This window comes from Clupea harengus, chromosome 7, assembly GCF_900700415.2.
Source record: "Clupea harengus chromosome 7, Ch_v2.0.2, whole genome shotgun sequence".
NCBI lineage: Eukaryota > Metazoa > Chordata > Actinopteri > Clupeiformes > Clupeidae > Clupea > Clupea harengus.
In genome coordinates this window covers 13,921,644-13,939,417 of record NC_045158.1, presented here as the reverse complement: position 1 = coordinate 13,939,417, position 17,774 = coordinate 13,921,644, and the positions used below count along the sequence as shown (strand labels likewise).

Genomic DNA, 17,774 nt, shown 5'->3' with positions numbered 1-17,774 from the left:
GCTATCCAATGTTAGCATGCTACTGCCCACAAGGTAAACAGCGATGGGTTGGACCAATCACAGCCCTGTGGCTAGCGTCGCCTTGTCGGATAGTTACAAAATTTGGGAGGCGCAAGCAAGCACACAAGAGGTGCTCGGAGGGGGTTTGCAACAACGCAAGGGGCTCTTGCGTGTCTGCGTAAAAGGCCGACCATAAATTAGGCTTAAATGTTCACAAGTCCGTCAAAGCAACTGCGTGACCACGCAGTAATGCAGACGTAGAAGCATAACGGCACCTTAAGTCATATGTCTGAAGTGTGCATCTACAGTAAACACAATAATGATGTTGTTATCACATTGCATACATTGCAAACAATTAAAATTACGGTCACACTGGTTTCATATTACTCCATTGAGTGTAGCTGGGTAAACATCATGAACCAAAATCATGCTATGCAGCATGTTGTTGTGCAGCTTCTATTCTATCATGTCATGGAGATTCATATCAAGCCCTTTTCCATGAACATGTGACATTATTAATCTTTGAAAGATCTGTTCAGAGCCAGTGACCCTTCCTCTCTCTCCAGCTGGTAAGAGATGAAAAAGGCAGAAAGCTGAGTTATGCCTTGGGCATCTGGGCATCATTCCACAGTCCCTGTCATATTTCTTCCCTTTTCAATTTATATTAATGAATGAGGTCTGCAAGGTCATCTGCCTGATAGCTTATACAGTAATGAACAAGATGAAAGGGCAGTAAACACCCACAGAGTTTTCTGTCATCTGTCAGGAAATTAGTTATCTCCGCGCAACTTCTTTCTTTTTTTTTCTTTTTTATTCTCGGCCAGACCTCTGACAGTATTGCCTGGGATGTATGGTGTTCCGATGATGAGGAAATCTGTCCTGTGGAGCACAGTGTGTTCTGTGAGAGGAAGCAAGCTCAATCTCCTCTTCCCTGACCCCAATAACTTGTACAACGTCCGGTGAGAGGCACCAGGGCACCTGGTCTGACATGCCAAATGGTCAGCAGTTACAGCAGGATATATCGCAGCCTGAAATTGCTTTTACATCAGCGTCATTTGGCAGACACTGGGGGTGTGCTTTGTGTCAATTAAAAGGATGTAATTCTAAAGCCATAGAAGAAATGTGGAAAACGTCTTGTATTTTTGCTATTTCAAAATATGGTTCATGGCACTTCCCGCATAATTATCAAATATGACCTTTCATTTAACGAAATTATAACAACCTGTTAAATAAGGTCTCGGAAGTTTGAAGGATAGGAGTTGTGCAGGAAACTGTAATGTCCCTGTTGTAGTGGTCATAAGCTTGCAGGCAATGATTGTCACGTCTGTGAAGGGTCGCCAGTCCTCTAGAGGGCGACACTCACTCTAGAGCACCTAACACTAACCTTTCTTCTACACTGGGCTACACCTGAGGTGATTACTACTTCCTACTTAAGCACTGGGTGTCCTTCCCTCTTCACTCGGTCATGGAGTCTCGTGAGTACAGTTATCTTTCTTCTCGCTTCTCTTAAGAAGTCTTGTTTGGGTATCTCAACCCTGTTTGTGGAATGCTAACGCACTCGCGATTAGCTTAGCATAGGCTAGCCGCTAATTACCTTTGACTGTTGCTAACCCTGTGCATCCACCACAACGTGGATAAGACTTTTCCTGTGGATAGACTTCGTTCCCTGGATTACCTTTGTGGATTACCTTTGTGGATTACCTTCCTTTGGACTAACCGTTCTATTGTGGAACGTACTTGTGTTTATGTATCCGGTGAGGTTGTGAACTTTGATAGCCTTGCTGTGTTTGCTACTGTGTAGATCTGGCTAACTAGCCTGCTGTGAATAAACTCTTTTGTTGCACCTGACCTGCAATCTGCGTGTGTGCCTGAAAACCCCGGCCTGATAATGATGAGCTATATGACCAGGCAAAAGGTCTTTCTGACCACTACAACAGGGACATAGGAATAACGTTTCCTGCACAACTCCTATCATTCAGTGCCTGCTTTAGAGGAGAGATTGCTCAGCAGTCTGCAGTCTCTCAATTTGCCAAGATGCTGATTATGGATTATCACTCCGTGTGCACTGCCCTGCCATTGTTTCTGACAGTGGCAACAGCCGAGCGACCCTTTTCCAAATTGAAACTCATTAAGACCTACCTGAGGAGCAGGAGAGGCTGAGTGGTCTGGCTATCCTGTCCATTGAAAAGGCATTGTGCAGGTGTGCTGTGCCTCTGGCTGTGCTCAGTCAGCTTGTCGGTCTTGCCTAGATAAAATAATCGCGGAATAAGCGTCCAGGGGACGGGGGTGTGGCGGCGGCGGTTAGTGAGTTTGAAGTGATATAGGCAATATATGTGTCCAGGGGACGGGGGCGTGGCGGCGGCGGTTAGTGAGAGTTTGAAGTGATATAGGCAATATATGTGTCCAGGGGACGGGGGCGTGGCGGCGGCGGTTAGTGAGAGTTTGAAGTGATATAGGCAAAATATGCGTCCAGGGGACAGGGGCGTGGCAGCGGCGGTTAGTGAGAGTTTGAAGTAATATAGGCAAAATATGCGTCCAGGGGACGGGGGCGTGGCGGCGGCGGCGGTGACAAAAAAATGTACGTGTTGCCCCTTTTTTCCAGGGCAGAGCAACTGCCCTTCAAAATTCCTGTGCACGTCCCTGTTACCCAGCAATCATCATTGCAAATCTGAATATGACAAAAATACCAAAGAAAATAAGAACTTATTCATTTCATTTTTTTAATAGTTTCTATAGTGTATGTAAGATAAGCATATCATTTTGTTATAGATTGTTACTATTTTTCCCACAAATAATACCTACCATGATGGAGATAAGTTTGCCTTTTCAAGCGCATATATAGCATTAGACACTCTTTGTAATGTAATACTAGTTCTACTCTGAACACATCCGTATTTGAGTGGCGAAAATTTGAGTCATAGACAATTTAGACATAACGTCTCGGTTACTTACGTAACCTCGGTTCCTTAAGCAGGAACCAGATATAACAGTATGGTACATGACGTCAGTCATGGGGTACAAATCGAAGCATTTATCTATTCACGCCTGAAAGGCCGCGAGATCTGTCAGCGCGCGCTCCTGGCCCCGCCTGCCAGGAGTACTATAATATCATTACGCGCCCTCAGATCTGCCTTGGAAAGAAACTGAGCAAGACAATCAATCCAAAGTAACACTGTACACGCCAACTTTGTTATATCTGGTTCCTGCTTAAGGAACCGAGGTTACGTAAGGAACCGAGACGTTCCTTATCGCAGTTCACTGCGATATAACCGTATGGGACCCTATACATTCCCGCGTGATAATACAGTGGCAGCCAATTACACACACCAGCTTTACTGGAGCCTTTGCCCTCATAGAGGTTCATACGGCCGCTGGCGGTGAACATATTAACAGGGCAACCTTTGTCATAGGCGGCAAGGATCGCGATCCTGCGCCTGTAGGAAACCACCCTGGAGTGTTTCATGTGCAACAAACATGTAGACACCGATGAACACACTTATCATATACATCGTTCTCAGGTCAGGGGATTCAGAGATCGCTTGCCTGCAGAACACCATGAATAGGGCCACCTTTATCATAGGCGACAGGGATCCGTGATCCTGCACCCGTAGGAAAACCCTGGGATGTTTCATGTGCAACATAACATGTAGACACTAATGAACACACTTATCATATATATCGTTCTCAGGCCAAGGGATTCAGAGATCGCTTGCCCGCAGAACGCTATGAAGAAAACTAGGTTCAGCCACATCTAACATATAGAATCTAATGAAAGTGTGGCGAGAACTCCAGCTTGCAGCTTTGCAAATATCTTCCACTGAGACGCCCTTTAGTAAGGCCCAGGAAGACGAGACCCCCGCGTAGAGTGCGCATGCAACTTCTCCGGGGGATCTAAAGACAAGCTCTTATAAGACAACACGATAGCCTCTACTATCCAACGGGAGAGGCTCGGTTTTGATAGAGGTCTGCCTTTTGCGCGTGCACCGAAGCACACGAATAGCTGATCTGACTGTCTGAAAGCTCTAGTGCGCTCTGCGTAACAGCGGAGAGCGCGCACTGGACAGAGCTTATTCAAACGTTCCTCCTCTGCTGACGCAAAAGGAGGAGGCGAGAAAACTGCTAATTCAATCACCTGATTGCGGAATGGGGTTACCACCACCTTAGGTGTGTAAGCAGCATTAGGTCGCATAACCACTCTGTCACCAGCGATCGAGAACTGAAGGCACGATGGACTGACTGACAGGGCTTGCATGTCACCAACGCGTTTTGCTGATGTTAACGCCAGCAGCAGCGCGGTCTTTAAAGAGACAAACTTTATGTCCACTGTCTCCAGGGGCTCGAACGGAGGCCCTGTGAGAGCACGTAACACCACCAGCAGATCCCCAGAGGGTTTGAGGTGTCTCTCTGGCACCCTGAGCCGTCTCGCCCCCGCCATAAAGCGTGACGCTAGCGGGTGACTGCCAGGAGAACTGCCATTAATGCCTGCGTGGCAGGCTGAAATGGCAGCCATGTACACTTTGAGAGTAGAAGCCGCCTTCCCCTCATCAAACAACTGCTGTAGGAATTCTAGAATAACGCCCAGCGCGCAGTTAATGGGGTCGTGCTGACGCGCAGCACACCACCGCTCAAAACTGCGCCACTTCAGCGTATACAGAGCCTGTGTTGATACAGCTCGGGCACTCTGTATTGTAGCCACCACCGCGTCCGACAAGCCTGACGCTATGAGCCTGCACCTTTCAGGTGCCAGGCTCTGAGACGCAACCACTCCGGATGTGGGTGCCACACTGTCCTGTGCGCCTGCGTTAGGAGGTCCCTCCGCAGAGGCAGCTCCCAAGGCTGCTGCACTGACATATTGACCAGATCTGCCGCCCACGGCTGATTGGGCCAGTGGGGGGCTATCAATATCAATTCCCTGCCCTCGTCCGCAATCCTGCACAGCACCTGCTGGAGGAGCGGGATCGGGGGGAAAGCATATAGGGGTAGAGCTGGCCACTGGTGGCCCAGCGCGTCTATGCCTAGTGGGGGATCGTCGCCCCCTAGCGAGAACCAGAGCGGGCAGCAGGTGTTCTGCCTGTTCGCGAACAGGTCCACCTGCGCCTTGAAAAAACGCACCCAGATCTGACCTATCACTTGTGGGTGAAGGCACCAGTCTGCTGCTCGAGGATCGCCCCTCGATAACAGGTCCGCACCGTAGTTGAGGTGACCTGGTATATGAACTGCCCTGAGGGACAGGACGTGCCTCGCTGCCCACAGGAGCAGGCGAGTCGCCCAATGGTGTAGTGACGGGGAGCGCACTCCGCCCTGGCGATTTATATACGCCAAGGTCGCAGTGTTGTCCGTTCTCACTAGTACATGCTGACCACTCAGCCTGGGCAGAAAGTGTTGTAGAGCTAGGACTACTGTTCGCAGCTCTAACACATTTATGTGAGACGCGGCCTCTGTCACTGACCAGAGACCGTTCACGCCTCTCCCTTCGCAGACCGCTCCCCAGCCTTTGGTGGAAGCGTCTGTGGTCACCACCACGCGACGCGACACGACACTATGCCCATAGTGCCCGACGCGGCGAGAAACCAGGGGGTTCTCCAGATCGCCAGGGCTTTCCTGCATCTGGAGGACACCACTACTCTGCGATGCCTGTCTGTGACTGCGTTGAGCTTCATAGACAGGTACCATATTTGGAATGGCCGCATGCGCAACATCCCCAGCGGGAGCGCTATAGCGGCCGACGCCATCATTCCTAACAGGCGTTGGCAGCACAGCGACGAGACTGACTGTCCCCGTCGGAACTGGCGCACGCATGTTTTGATGGCATTTATCCGTTCTTGAGACAGCTTGACCTCCATGGAGGTGGAGTCTAAAATCATACCCAGAAAATGCGTAACTTGCCTGGGGCAGAGAACGCTCTTTTCCCTGTTTATTACAAAGCCCAGTCGATACAGGTGCGCCACCACTAGATGGCCGTCCTGCACTGCTGCAGCCTTTGAATGAGAAGCAATTAACCAGTCGTCCAAATAATTGTAAACGCGTAAGCCGCGTCGACGTAATGGGGCGACGGCTGCCTCTACGCACTTTGTAAATACCCTCGGCGCTAGGGACAGGCCGAATGGGAGTGCGTTGAATTGGTACGCTATTCCTCCGAACGCAAACCTCAGATATCTCCGATGTCTGTGGTGGATCGGAATGTGGAAATAAGCGTCTTTTAAGTCTATCGTGATAAACCAATCGTTTGGCCTTATAAACTGCACAAGCTTGCGTGGGGTCAACATTCTGAACCGTAGTGGCATGAGTGCTTTGTTTAACACACGTAGATCTAATATTGGCCGATAATTCCCGTCTCTTTTGGGTACGAGGAAGTAACGGCTGTAGAAGCCTGCATTTACCTCCTTGGGAGGGACTCTGCTTATCGCTTCCTTTCTGAGCAGGGAGATTATTTCTTCTCGTAGGAAGTGAGACTGTTCTCGCTGCACCACAGACTGTATCACTCCGCTGAATGGCGGAGGGGAACGGGCGAATTGCAGCACGTAACCCCTTGTGATCGTCTTTAGCACCCATGGTGACACTGCGCATGCGCGCCAACTCTCCGCACAACCAGGGAGGTTGTGCTTTGAGTTGAATTTGTCGGGGACTAACCCGCTCATGGTCAATGAGTCTAAGCCTAGATCTACACCCACTCCGCCTAGGGAGGGAGACGAGATCTGGGGCTGCCCCCTCATGTTTTTGAAAAAAATGTGGGGGTGCGATTGCACTGTGTGCATCGCGGGGGGAGTTGCACCAGCATGCCTGGGCACTGCGCCATCTGGGACAGGCGTTAGGACATATGATTGTGGTGCTTGTGAAAACCTGCTTATTGTGCTGGACATGATTTCCACATGTGAGCGACAGGCTGATTTCTGTGGAGGCGGTGTGGACTCCACCGCTCCCCCCTGTGTGACGAGTGGCTGACTGTCACGGTCAGGAAGCCTGAGGTCTCCCTCTGCCTCGCCCGCGGCGAGCGGAGTGCTGCCGCGGAGCCTGGGCTGCACCCTGGGCAGGGCGCGCAGCTGGTCGCTGTGCTGCAGGCTGCGCTGGAGGGCGGAGGGGGTGTCTCTGCCAGCCTCGCCCGGTGGACACCTTTGCTGGAGGCGCTGGCGAGCGGAACCCGCTTCTCTTCTGGCCCGGTGCGGGTGTGGTGTGTCCTGAGGAGGACGTCTCACCCGTGCCACTAGAGCGAGGCATCCAAGCCTGGAATACCTCTCTGCTCTTCTGCTGTTCTTCGAACTTGGCAGCCATTGTGACCACTGCCTCCCCGGAGGCGCCCTGGACAGAGACCGGGGCGTCGAGGAGTGGTGCTTTTTCTCTGTCTGACAGCTTAGCCAGTGATAGCCACAGAGACCTCTGGGTAGCCACCGCGGCACCCATCACCCTCCCCAGTGCCTGTGACGTGCACCGAGTTAGTCTGAGCGACAGATCCGTCGCGCGACGGAGTTCTGCCACAGACGGGTGATCTTCCCCCAGCGACAAGGCAAGCTCAGTCAGGAGCTTTGCCTGGTAGCGCTGTAGCAATGCAGCCGTATTGGTCGTGCAGGCAGCCTGCCCTGCAGCCAAGTAGGACTTCTCTGCCAGCTGAGCCTGCTGTCTGCCCACCCGCGTGGGCAGGAGAGGCTTCTGGCCGAAACGCATCGTGGGGGAGGCGGGCGAGAGGTAGCCCGCTACTGCATCCTCCACCTGAGGAAAGGAGAGGTAGCCCCTCCCCTTAGCCATGTGGAGCTGCATGTAGAGCGCGAACCCCGGCATCGGGGCTCGGCCCGAGTAGGGTATCGCCCATGTCGCCTGCAGTTCCTCGTGCACCTCCTCGAAAAAGGGGATGCAGCGGGGAACTGACGCGGCGGAGCCAGCATAAAACTCCCCGTCCAGCAGCGAGGACCGCACGCTGGGAGGGGGAGGGAGAGGGAGCCCGAGGCAGCTGGCTGCTCTCAGCGCAACCTCGTGGAGTTGCTGGCCCAGGAGCCGAGACGAGGTAGGAGGTGTCTCCACCCGCAACCTGACGTCATGGCTCGTCTGCATTGCTTCAGCGATTGAGCTGTGCTCATCGGAGAAGTCTAGCAGACTATCATCATCCAGGCTGATGTCCAGCTCGAGTTCAGGCTGGACACCGCTTGGTTGAAGCTCCTCAGCCTCGCTACCCGCAGCCCCAGGGCTGACAGGCGGCGGAGACGGGGAGAGACCCGGGGGCAGAGCTGCCGCTGCAAGGCGACTGCTCACGCTCACCAAGTCCAAGGCTGAAGACGCACTCATTTCTACGGGGGTGTTAGCCCCGGATGGAACTAGTGCAGTCTCCTCGGCGTCCTTGCGCTTCCAGAACGCAAGGCGCCTGGTAGCCTTAGCTAGCGGGAGGCTAGCACAGATGGAACAGACAGGGGCTTTGCCCGAAAGCGCGCCCTCTGCGTGGTCCCTGCCTAGGCAGGTCACGCACCGACGGTGGCGGTCGCCCTTGGGACGGACGTGACCGCAGTCGGGGTAGTGTCTGGCCATCTTTTTTCAATCTGAAAGTAGAGAAGAATGTTAAAACACAAGCACACTATCTGCAACGAACACGTTGTTAGCAAGCTAGCAGGCTAGTCAGAAACTTAGCCAGCCAGGCAGCCAGGATAGCAGCCACTACTTTCAAAATGAAGTTGAGCCAATGAATTTTGTAGCGCCCTGAGCTAGTGAGGGTTAAGGAACCCAGATAACTCACCAGTGAACTGCGATAATGAACTATGTCTATGGGCCCCGGCTACGGGCCCCCAAGACCCATGGGCCCAGGTGCGACCGCACCTGCTGCACCCCCTATAGTTATGCCCCTGGCTGAGACCTGAGATCCAGTCTGATCTGGCTTGTCGAGATGATGCCTTGTCTCTAGATCAGCTGATTGCGTTAGCCATACAGTTGGATAATCTCCTCAGAATTAAATGGATCCCAAGTATCTGATTAGGTCTTAGCAGTGAGTCCAGTCAGAGCCCACTATCTTATGAGCCAATGGAAATGGGTCAGACCCGTCTGATCCCTGAGGAGAAGCAGTGGCGGACGTGCAACGGCCTGTGTTTATATTATGTGCTTTTTACTAACAATGTGGTACCTGGTAAATATTCACTGTAGTTTTGAAATAGTGATCTGATCACTACTCAGGTCCAACAATTATTCCCGACATTCCCAGGACACCCTGTGTCCCTACTCTACATGTGAATGCAATTGATAAAGGACCTCTGGGCTTGGGCTCCCCATTAACCATGTTCACAGAGAACTCACTTGTCCATCCAATTGTTGTAGACCTACCATGGCTCTGCCAACATGAACTTCACATCTCCTGATCCAACAATAAGGGGCTTGCCTGGTCCCCAGTCTGCCAGGCTCAGTGTCTACAGGTACAATGTGTCTCCACATCCATCGAAAGTCCTGAAGTGGGCAACATCAAAATCCCACCTGAATACCAAGATCTGGCAGAGGCATTCAGTAAAGAAAAGGCCGCACAACTGCCACGCCATCGTCCATGGGACTGTGCCATTGACCGGTTGCTAGGGGTACCACTTTCTAGAGTCTACCCCCGTGTCTGCCAAGGAAACTGTAATGTATCGGTGCCGACCTGCCCACCAACCAGGACCTGTACACCTCCAGAGTCAGGAAACGGGCAGGGAAAATCATTGCAGACCCTTCACACCCCGGACATAACCTGTTCCAACTTCTCCCCTCTGGTAAGCACTCTGGTAAGAACACTGTACACCAAAACGACCAGACACAGGAACAGTTTCTTCACCCTTGCCTAATGAACAGTTGACTACAAATTATTATACTATATTATATTTATTTATTTTATTCTAAACTGCTGTGCTGTATAATTCTGTGTAAGTACTTGAGCCACACTTTACTTTGAGTAAACTTACTTGGCCAATAAACACGATTCTGATTCTGATTCTGATGTAAGAGTATGTGGATGAAGCTTTGAGGCAGGGTTTCATTCGTTAATCCACATCCCCGGTGTCAGCAGAAGAGAAAAGAACGATGGGGTGCTACGTCCTTGTATAGATTACAGAGCCCTCAATAACATCACCATAAAATACCGTTACTCGCTTCCATTAGTTCCAGCCGCCTTGGAACAACTCCACGGGGCACGATACGTCACCAAGCTGGACCTGCAAAGTGCATATGGAAGATGCTTTGTGCTGTGTGTCTAAACATACACATGTTGTGTTTCTTTCTGTTTTCGTAATGTGCCACGAATAGAGCCTTGCTTCAGAAAAGATGGTAAATGGACTGCATTTTATATAGCATGGAGGAAGCTTCCCTTGCAAGGAACACATCAGGAGCATCAGGATTTTTGGGGGGTTCAGTGTCGTGCTTAAGGACACTTAGACAGGACGTGTCAGGATTGAACTATACTACCTTCCGATTGCTAAACAACTCTGTTACCTCCTGAACCACTGTCCCCACGAAAAGATTAATCACTGTCAATAAATCCAAGGTGCAACCAAATCGGAAAAAAAAATGTGATACTACGCTTCTACATACACAAATCTTTGCTGACCTGACAATGATTCATCTCTTCTGAAGCATTAAAATATTGTCTGCGACACTGTGAGCCCAGCTGCTGTATAGCCTATACAAAACACAGAGTTTGCTCTTCTGTCGGACGCACTCATTCTCTCTCTACTGTCAGCCGCACTCATTCTCTCTCCACCGTCAGACGTACTCATTAGTGTGCTCATGCAGGTGAACATGCATTCGGGCTCATCTAATTGCAAACTGTCACGACTTTTAGCGGCTGGAATGAATTTTCCTTATGGATTATTCTCAGTCAGAAGACATGTGCGGTTGCAAAATGATTGCTTTTCTTGGAGTGAAAGAAACGAACGTAGAGTACGTCAGTTGAATAGGCAGTCCTTCAGTGTGGCCCAGGACTCATTTGCATTTACACTGCTAAATGAATGTGGTCATATGCGTCCCCAACCACCTCCAAATGTGGTATGTGATCAAATCTCAATGCGTCCTCAATGCCGCTTCAGTGCCTTCACACCTGTACTTAGAACTGTCCACTTGTGATTGGATCACCAAAGACGCGTGTTAATACCAGGTGTGAACGGGGTCTGAATGTGTGAATGTATATCTTGTTTTACTGCATGTGTTGGCTCGGCTAATGTGCCTTCAGTGTTTCGGTCATTTGTGAATGAGTTACATCACCATTGTAAGGTCGAAAGCATCTTAATGTTTTCAGACTTTAATTCTGTCTGATTATTAATTTTTTTAGGTTGTAATCCTCTGTAAGACTGTCTTCCTGTCTTCAACTAGTTCAGCAAAGTTCTAACACAAAGGCAATGGGTCCAATACCTGGGGACTGGTGAAAATGTACTTGTTTCTGCACTATTGCAAGTCCCTTTGGATAAAAGTCTCTGCTAAATGAACTCCAGACTGTTAAGCCTGAAACATGGCAACAAAACACGCACTGCTATGATGGATTTTAAAGGGCAAGGACATCTTGGCAAGTGTGAATAGATTCATAGAATTGTATTTCCAGTGAGACTGACTCAGATGTCAATTTTTGTTGCACCTGGACCACTTTGTCATCACTTTTGCCATGCAGTTTTGTTTGCCATTACATCTCTTAGGGTGTGAGGGACCGAGGTGGCCACCCCACGTTTTGGGATGTGGGCTGACTGGAGTCAATGGTGAAGTTGGGGAAAAACGGTGCAGGAGATGGTTGCTTTCAAACAAAAATATATACTTATTTATTTTATGTTACATGCACGGCTCAATGCATGAACATGAAGGGAAGGCCACACAGATTTAAATGATAATTAAGTCAATTTATTAAATTATAAAGATAATATTTAAGAATAAAGAATGCAAAAGTGTGGTGCATATCAGTATTATAAGGATTAACCCAAAATGTCATGCAAAGTCAGTCTAGGAGTATAACAAAAGACAACGGAGAACCAAAATCCAAATCCCGGGAGGACCAGAGCAGCCTCGACTGCCGGCTGGTCAGGGCTTTTATAGCCCAGCCAATCAGGAACACACCTGTCCCCAATCACCTGCTGCAGAGACAGAGAGATTGAGAAAAGCAGGGAGAGAGAACAGGCATGCCAATATCACAGGGCGGGGCCTAGACCCACCAGGGTCATAACATTTACATGGGGATTCTCTCCAATGACCCCAAACATGTATACGTAACAAACAAACATCAAAACGTAACAAGTACTCAACGTACTATCAAAAACTAGGCAAACTGTTCACTGAACCTCTTAGCAGGTAAGTTCTCCTTCTCTTACGCCCTACCCTCAAGGAATGAGGTACCCTTTAAATAATGCTGCCCTTTGGGCTAACCAACCATTGAAGTGGGGGTAGCTCTCCCCACATTAGTCCTAGACATAACATAATAAGTGAGATTAATATATACATATGCCCACCACCAAATGAATCAATGCACCCAAAACCATAGATTTACACCTCTTACACACACAACATGTATTATTAATATACAAACATCACACACTTCACATCAACTACCCCTCATGCCATCACTTGATTAACCCTCCTATTATCTTTGGGGTCAATTTTCATTCCAAATGTTATAGATAACAACAATACGTACCTAGAAATAATATGAAGCTATGAAAACACCAAAAGGATATCTCTTTCCAATTTTAGGTCAATCAGTGAGATTTTATGGTGATCTGCATATTTCTCCATAGTCGCGTAACAGGTATCCTGGATTGATAAGGGGGGTGGTTGGGGGTATTGTTTAATTTAAAGGGATATTTAGGCAGTCAACAAACAAACTTAAAGTACCTGACACATAAAAATTTTAATTATAATAATTTTTTGGAGGTTTAAATTGCCAGGGTCAAATTGACCCCAAGGATAAAAGATGTTAGTAAATTTGAAGGTAAAAGGAGGGTTAAGAAGGCAATAGGGCACAGGTGGCTAGCAAAATGTCTAACTAGGCGTGTGTGTGTGTGTGTGAGTCCAAGGTCTCTGTCCCGCTCTTGCGTCCAACTCCACTCCAGTGCAAAGCAGTGAGAAGGGAGAATTCACTTTCTCACATAAGGACACAATGATTTCCACTATCATGTCCGTGGAAAATATTCCTACATTTCTAAAAATGATTATGTTCCAGATTATAAACCCCAAAGACTAATACAGTATGGAACCTACCCATGAAAAAACCACTGGAGGTAGAATATGTAAAGCATCCGCACAGGTGACTGTGTAATCATCTTTGCACACTATGGGATCCGAACTGTATTTATGTATTACCCAAGGTGTTGCTCTTTGAAATTAAACTTCATAAACATAAAAAAAGTCTTACCCAACAGTAGGGAAATGGGATTTCTTGTCGCACTGGGAGCTCCACTCGGACTTCAGTTAAGCTCCACAATTCCCCCTGCTCGGCTTTGAACTTCCTCTCATAAAAGTGGGATTCTTCCATGGGAGGCATGAAAGCCCCCTTGCCTTATGTGGCTTGTTTGTTTAATTCCAGTGTTTAAATGACTTTGGGGAAGATTAACTCTGGCAGGTGACTGTGGAGCGAACAGGAATGGTACGGGGAGCTATGTCTGCTTTTAAAATAGCCCGATTCAAAGGACGATCTGACGGCTTATGCAAATCTCTGCCGTGCACGGCGGTAATTTATTCAGAGGAAGTTGTCCCGGGATTTCAACCTTGCCATGGCCTGCAGAGAGGAGGACTCTGAGACATAAGGGCAAATTTTGTTCAGAGGATTATTTTTTTGTGTGTGCGCGACACAGTGCGTCTGAGCGTGTGTCTGATGTTCTTATGCTAATTACACGACCACTTGGCATGTCACTTCCAAATTGATTTTTAGGCCACAAGGGCGTAATGGCAGGAAACTATTATGCTAATCCTGCCTCTTCAGGAAAAAAGCAGTTGACAGTAGATCTGATGAGAAACTCAACATAATGCATCTTCGTCTACTCCACTCAGACCAAACAAAAGGGTACAAATTAATGATGCCTTTTTGCATATCCAAAACATTGCAGCAGTCCCATATTTCATACTGGCAGAGTACTTTCCATGTCATGTACACATATATATACATGCATACTCCATCATTGTCATTATGCTATATACTGTAGAGGTGCTGGTACTTGGTGTGGTATTGATTCAAAGCCATAATTTTGACCTTGAATTTATCTGTAATCATTATGATCTCTCTTCAAGGTTGTTAGAGTGATGTTCTTTGAAAAAAGAGCCTTTCAGTGCCAGTAAATGTTCAGTGTATTCAGTCGGATGTGTCTGCATGACACAGATATTGAGAACCAGTAAGAGGAGCAGGTGTCAGAAGTACAGCATATTTTGTCTCTATCTTCAATCTCCAGTGAGTTGTTTGTGTGGGTGTATGTTTTCAGTTTTTGTGTGTGTGTGTGTGTGTGTGTGTATGTGCGCGCTCACGCTCACACACAAGTCTGTTATCAGTTGTCAAAGGCCATTTCTGCACACCAGCGATCCACAAACACACAAGAGATTTGGGCATGCGCTTGCTCAATTTTTTCCCATCAGTTATACATTATTGATGTCATTGGGGAAAAAAAAGTTCATGAATTTTTATCTGAACAAAAACAAATGTATTCAATTTATTTTTGGTTTGAGGATACACATTAAGTCGATTGTTACAGGGAGTGCTGAAGTGCCATATGTGTATTATCAGTCTCTGGGCCTCTCTGCTCATCTCTGCTGAAGCCGTGAGTTCACTGAATGGAACGTGGGAGGCAGGAAACTGAGGCAATGGGATTTTGCCAGAATAAATTATAAATTCTGCCTGTCCGCAATGACATTTGAGCACGTTCTCTTCCCTAAAAAAAAAGAAAAAAGATCCGAACACATTTTCTCTATTTGTTTCATTAATCGTGTTTAACTGAGCAGAACTCTGAGCGAATGTATGGGTGGATAAAAGCACTAGAGCAGTCACTGGAAGGCTTACCATGGAGGTTGTATTCATCCGCTCAATTTAATACTTATTACTGATTGTGCTTCATGTTATTTGTGTCCACAAAAAGACAGACTAACGTTTTACATTACTTTCCATGGTGATTGCTTAGGCTTATATGATACAGCATATTTTCCCAAAGAGGACAGGATCTTCGTGTAACATCTAAATAACAACAAGTCTGAAAGCAGAAACATCATTACTCTCTTTGTAAGTGCTCTTCCCTATAAATGGTATGGACAAGATGAGGTATAATACATAGCACAATGATCAAAGGACAGATCTGGATGGGTATTTATGTGTAATTTTTTTTCTTAATGTTTGAATGATGATGAACTGTGCTATGTCGGGCTGAGTGAAAGTACTGTGAAAGTCCATGTATGCTTGCAATTGCCCAGTGACTCTCCCGTGTGGTTCTCCCATGAGTGTTAACAATAGATCTTTTGGGTGGGTCAGAGTGGAAATCTAATTACTATTCAAAATAACCTCTGACCTCACCTTCAGCATAAAGGAGTGGACTCATGTAAGGCATAGTGTCCGACTCAATAAAACAACCTTCTGGTTTTGATTAAAGGCATCCAGTATAGTTGACCTGCGCAAATAAGGCCGTGACTAGCATGCTGTATGGGATGATGCCCTACTTTCATGTCATTGTGTGTGTGTGTGTGTGTGTGTGTGTGTGTGTGCGTGTGTGTGCGTGAGTGTTTTTCTATGTGTGTATAATTTCATCTCTCATTTTCTGCTTGTGGATTGCCCTAATGCGAGGCTACTGATCACAGTGGGGGATACATGCTATAATTATATCTCTATTAGCTTCCCACGCCACAAGTAAAGTGAGTCTAGAGATTGCCTTGTGAGGATCAGCCCAAAACACCATCAGGCCTGAGATTATGCATGCATTGACAACACCAAAGCGCCCAACTCTGCCATTTCTTGGCACCACAACGGGCCTGAACTTCTCACCTTCTCAAAGGAAGCTGAGTGAGGGGCCTGTGGCAATCCCAGCTCCCCTGCTGTTCCTGCCGAGAACACTCTGTGCCAAATAATGAGCTTCCTTACACCAGTAAAGTCTCTGCGCATGAGCCTTCAAATGCACTATATTCAGGGCAACGCTGTAACCAGAGGGGGGTGATACGATTCCTATGTTCTACCCAAACTCTTGTTGTCGCCATGCAATCTTAATGTGTTTGTGGTCAAACATTCAATCCTCTGCACAGTTGTGCTGTTCCATCCAGCACTATATGAAAGCATGGTAGAAAATCCCACCGCATACACCAATGATTGAGTGCAACTACGACTGGATGGAAGTCTGGTAAGTAGAAACATTCTCAGTACTGAAAAATGCTCTGGTGGTGGGCTCTGTTACAGTTGAATACAAATTTTTTTATTGTTTAGACTGCAATGTTCGAAGGGCCACATTTTATATTCACGTTGCCTCGTGGGCTGGCTGCTGCTATTGGCAAGGCCACTCTTAAAGATATTGCAACCTGCTCTTGTTTGTGTGTGTTTGATTGAGAAACTGATGATACCAACAACCCAAACAATAACCTTAAGATACATCAGAAGACTTCATATTCCTCTCTCAAAAGTCACGATTCTTGATTGCCCTGGGGTAGGCAGTCTAGATTGACTCTTGTCCCCTGAGATCTGGCTCCCATCAGAGGTGTGTAGACTTATAGGCAATAGGCTTTCTGCATGAGTGTTCTCAGTGTGTGTTTTGCTTTCCCTCTCCGACCAGCCAACCGACCGAGCTATCACCGCCTGGCTTCTTTCCCCTCTCTGGAGAGCATCACCATCATGCGCCGATGATGGGCTATGCAGTCTCCCGGCGACACGACACCTTCCATACACCTGCCAAACACTTTTTTCTCTTTTCAGACCACCCCTCCTGTTCGGTCACCCTCCCTTCATTGGCATTCTCAGCGTGCCTGCTGTGATGGTAGCCCTGAATCAACAATCGCGCTCATCTGTGTTTGTCAGCAGAATATAACCCCCCCATCCCCCCCCCCACCCTCCCCGCCCTCCACGCTCAGATCCATCATGCATGCTCTTGCCTTCCAAAATGTTTGAAATGAGCCCCGGAGGGGTGTGCGAGAGAGACGCAGCGCGGGCGGACGGCGGTGACTGATGTGAGGCGACACGATCGGACGCTGCCGAGCACGCAACCTTGCGTTCCACCTTTTCGCGTTTCGCGTGGCTCCCGTCGCGGCTGTCATCACGGTGGGACGAGACAATCCATATCCGTCAGAGTCTTCAAGGCGGCCTGCCAAAACTGATGACCCCGCTGGCCTACCTGCCATGGCAGATCGGGAAGGAGAGAGGGAGCATGCAGACAGGTGAGATTAGTGTAGCCTGTGCTGAGAGAAGTTAATGAGGAGTTTCTATCAGGAAGAAAGAGGGAGAGAAAGAGAAAGACAGAGGAGAAGAAAAGTTTTTAGTGTGGAAGCACCTGAAAGAGTAGTGAAAGTGACAAATATAACATGGCATACAACACTGACAAACAAAAGCAATAGACAAAAAATCAGGAAGAAGCCCTAAAGCTCCCTCTGTTTCAATCTCTTCCCCTCTCTCTCCTTCTCTCTCTCTCTTACTCTTTATCTCTGTCCCTCAAGCTGTGTAGCAAACAGCAGGTGTCAGTAAAAGCACTGAGCATGTGGCCTCTGGCACTCTGCTCTCACTCCTCCACCAGTAGTGGGGCTCCTTTGTGTCGGTGAGCGTCTCCATAGCATCCAGCTGTCAAACCGTCACAGACTCCCACCACAGAATTCAGAGGACAGAGAAGGAATCTTACATTTATTTGATTAACATTTTTGTA

At 48.1% G+C, this 17,774-nt stretch overlaps 1 long non-coding RNA gene across 1 annotated transcript; it reads right to left on the bottom strand.

Moving 5' to 3' along the window:
• Positions 1-11,795: 11,795 nt before the first annotated feature.
• LOC122133026 lies at positions 11,796-16,970 on the bottom strand. The gene is made up of 2 exons (XR_006152491.1): positions 12,605-16,970; positions 11,796-12,047 (listed from the first exon to the last, which is right to left on the bottom strand). It is a non-coding gene; the product is annotated as an uncharacterized LOC122133026 (long non-coding RNA).
• Between the last annotated feature and the right edge of the window lie 804 nt (positions 16,971-17,774).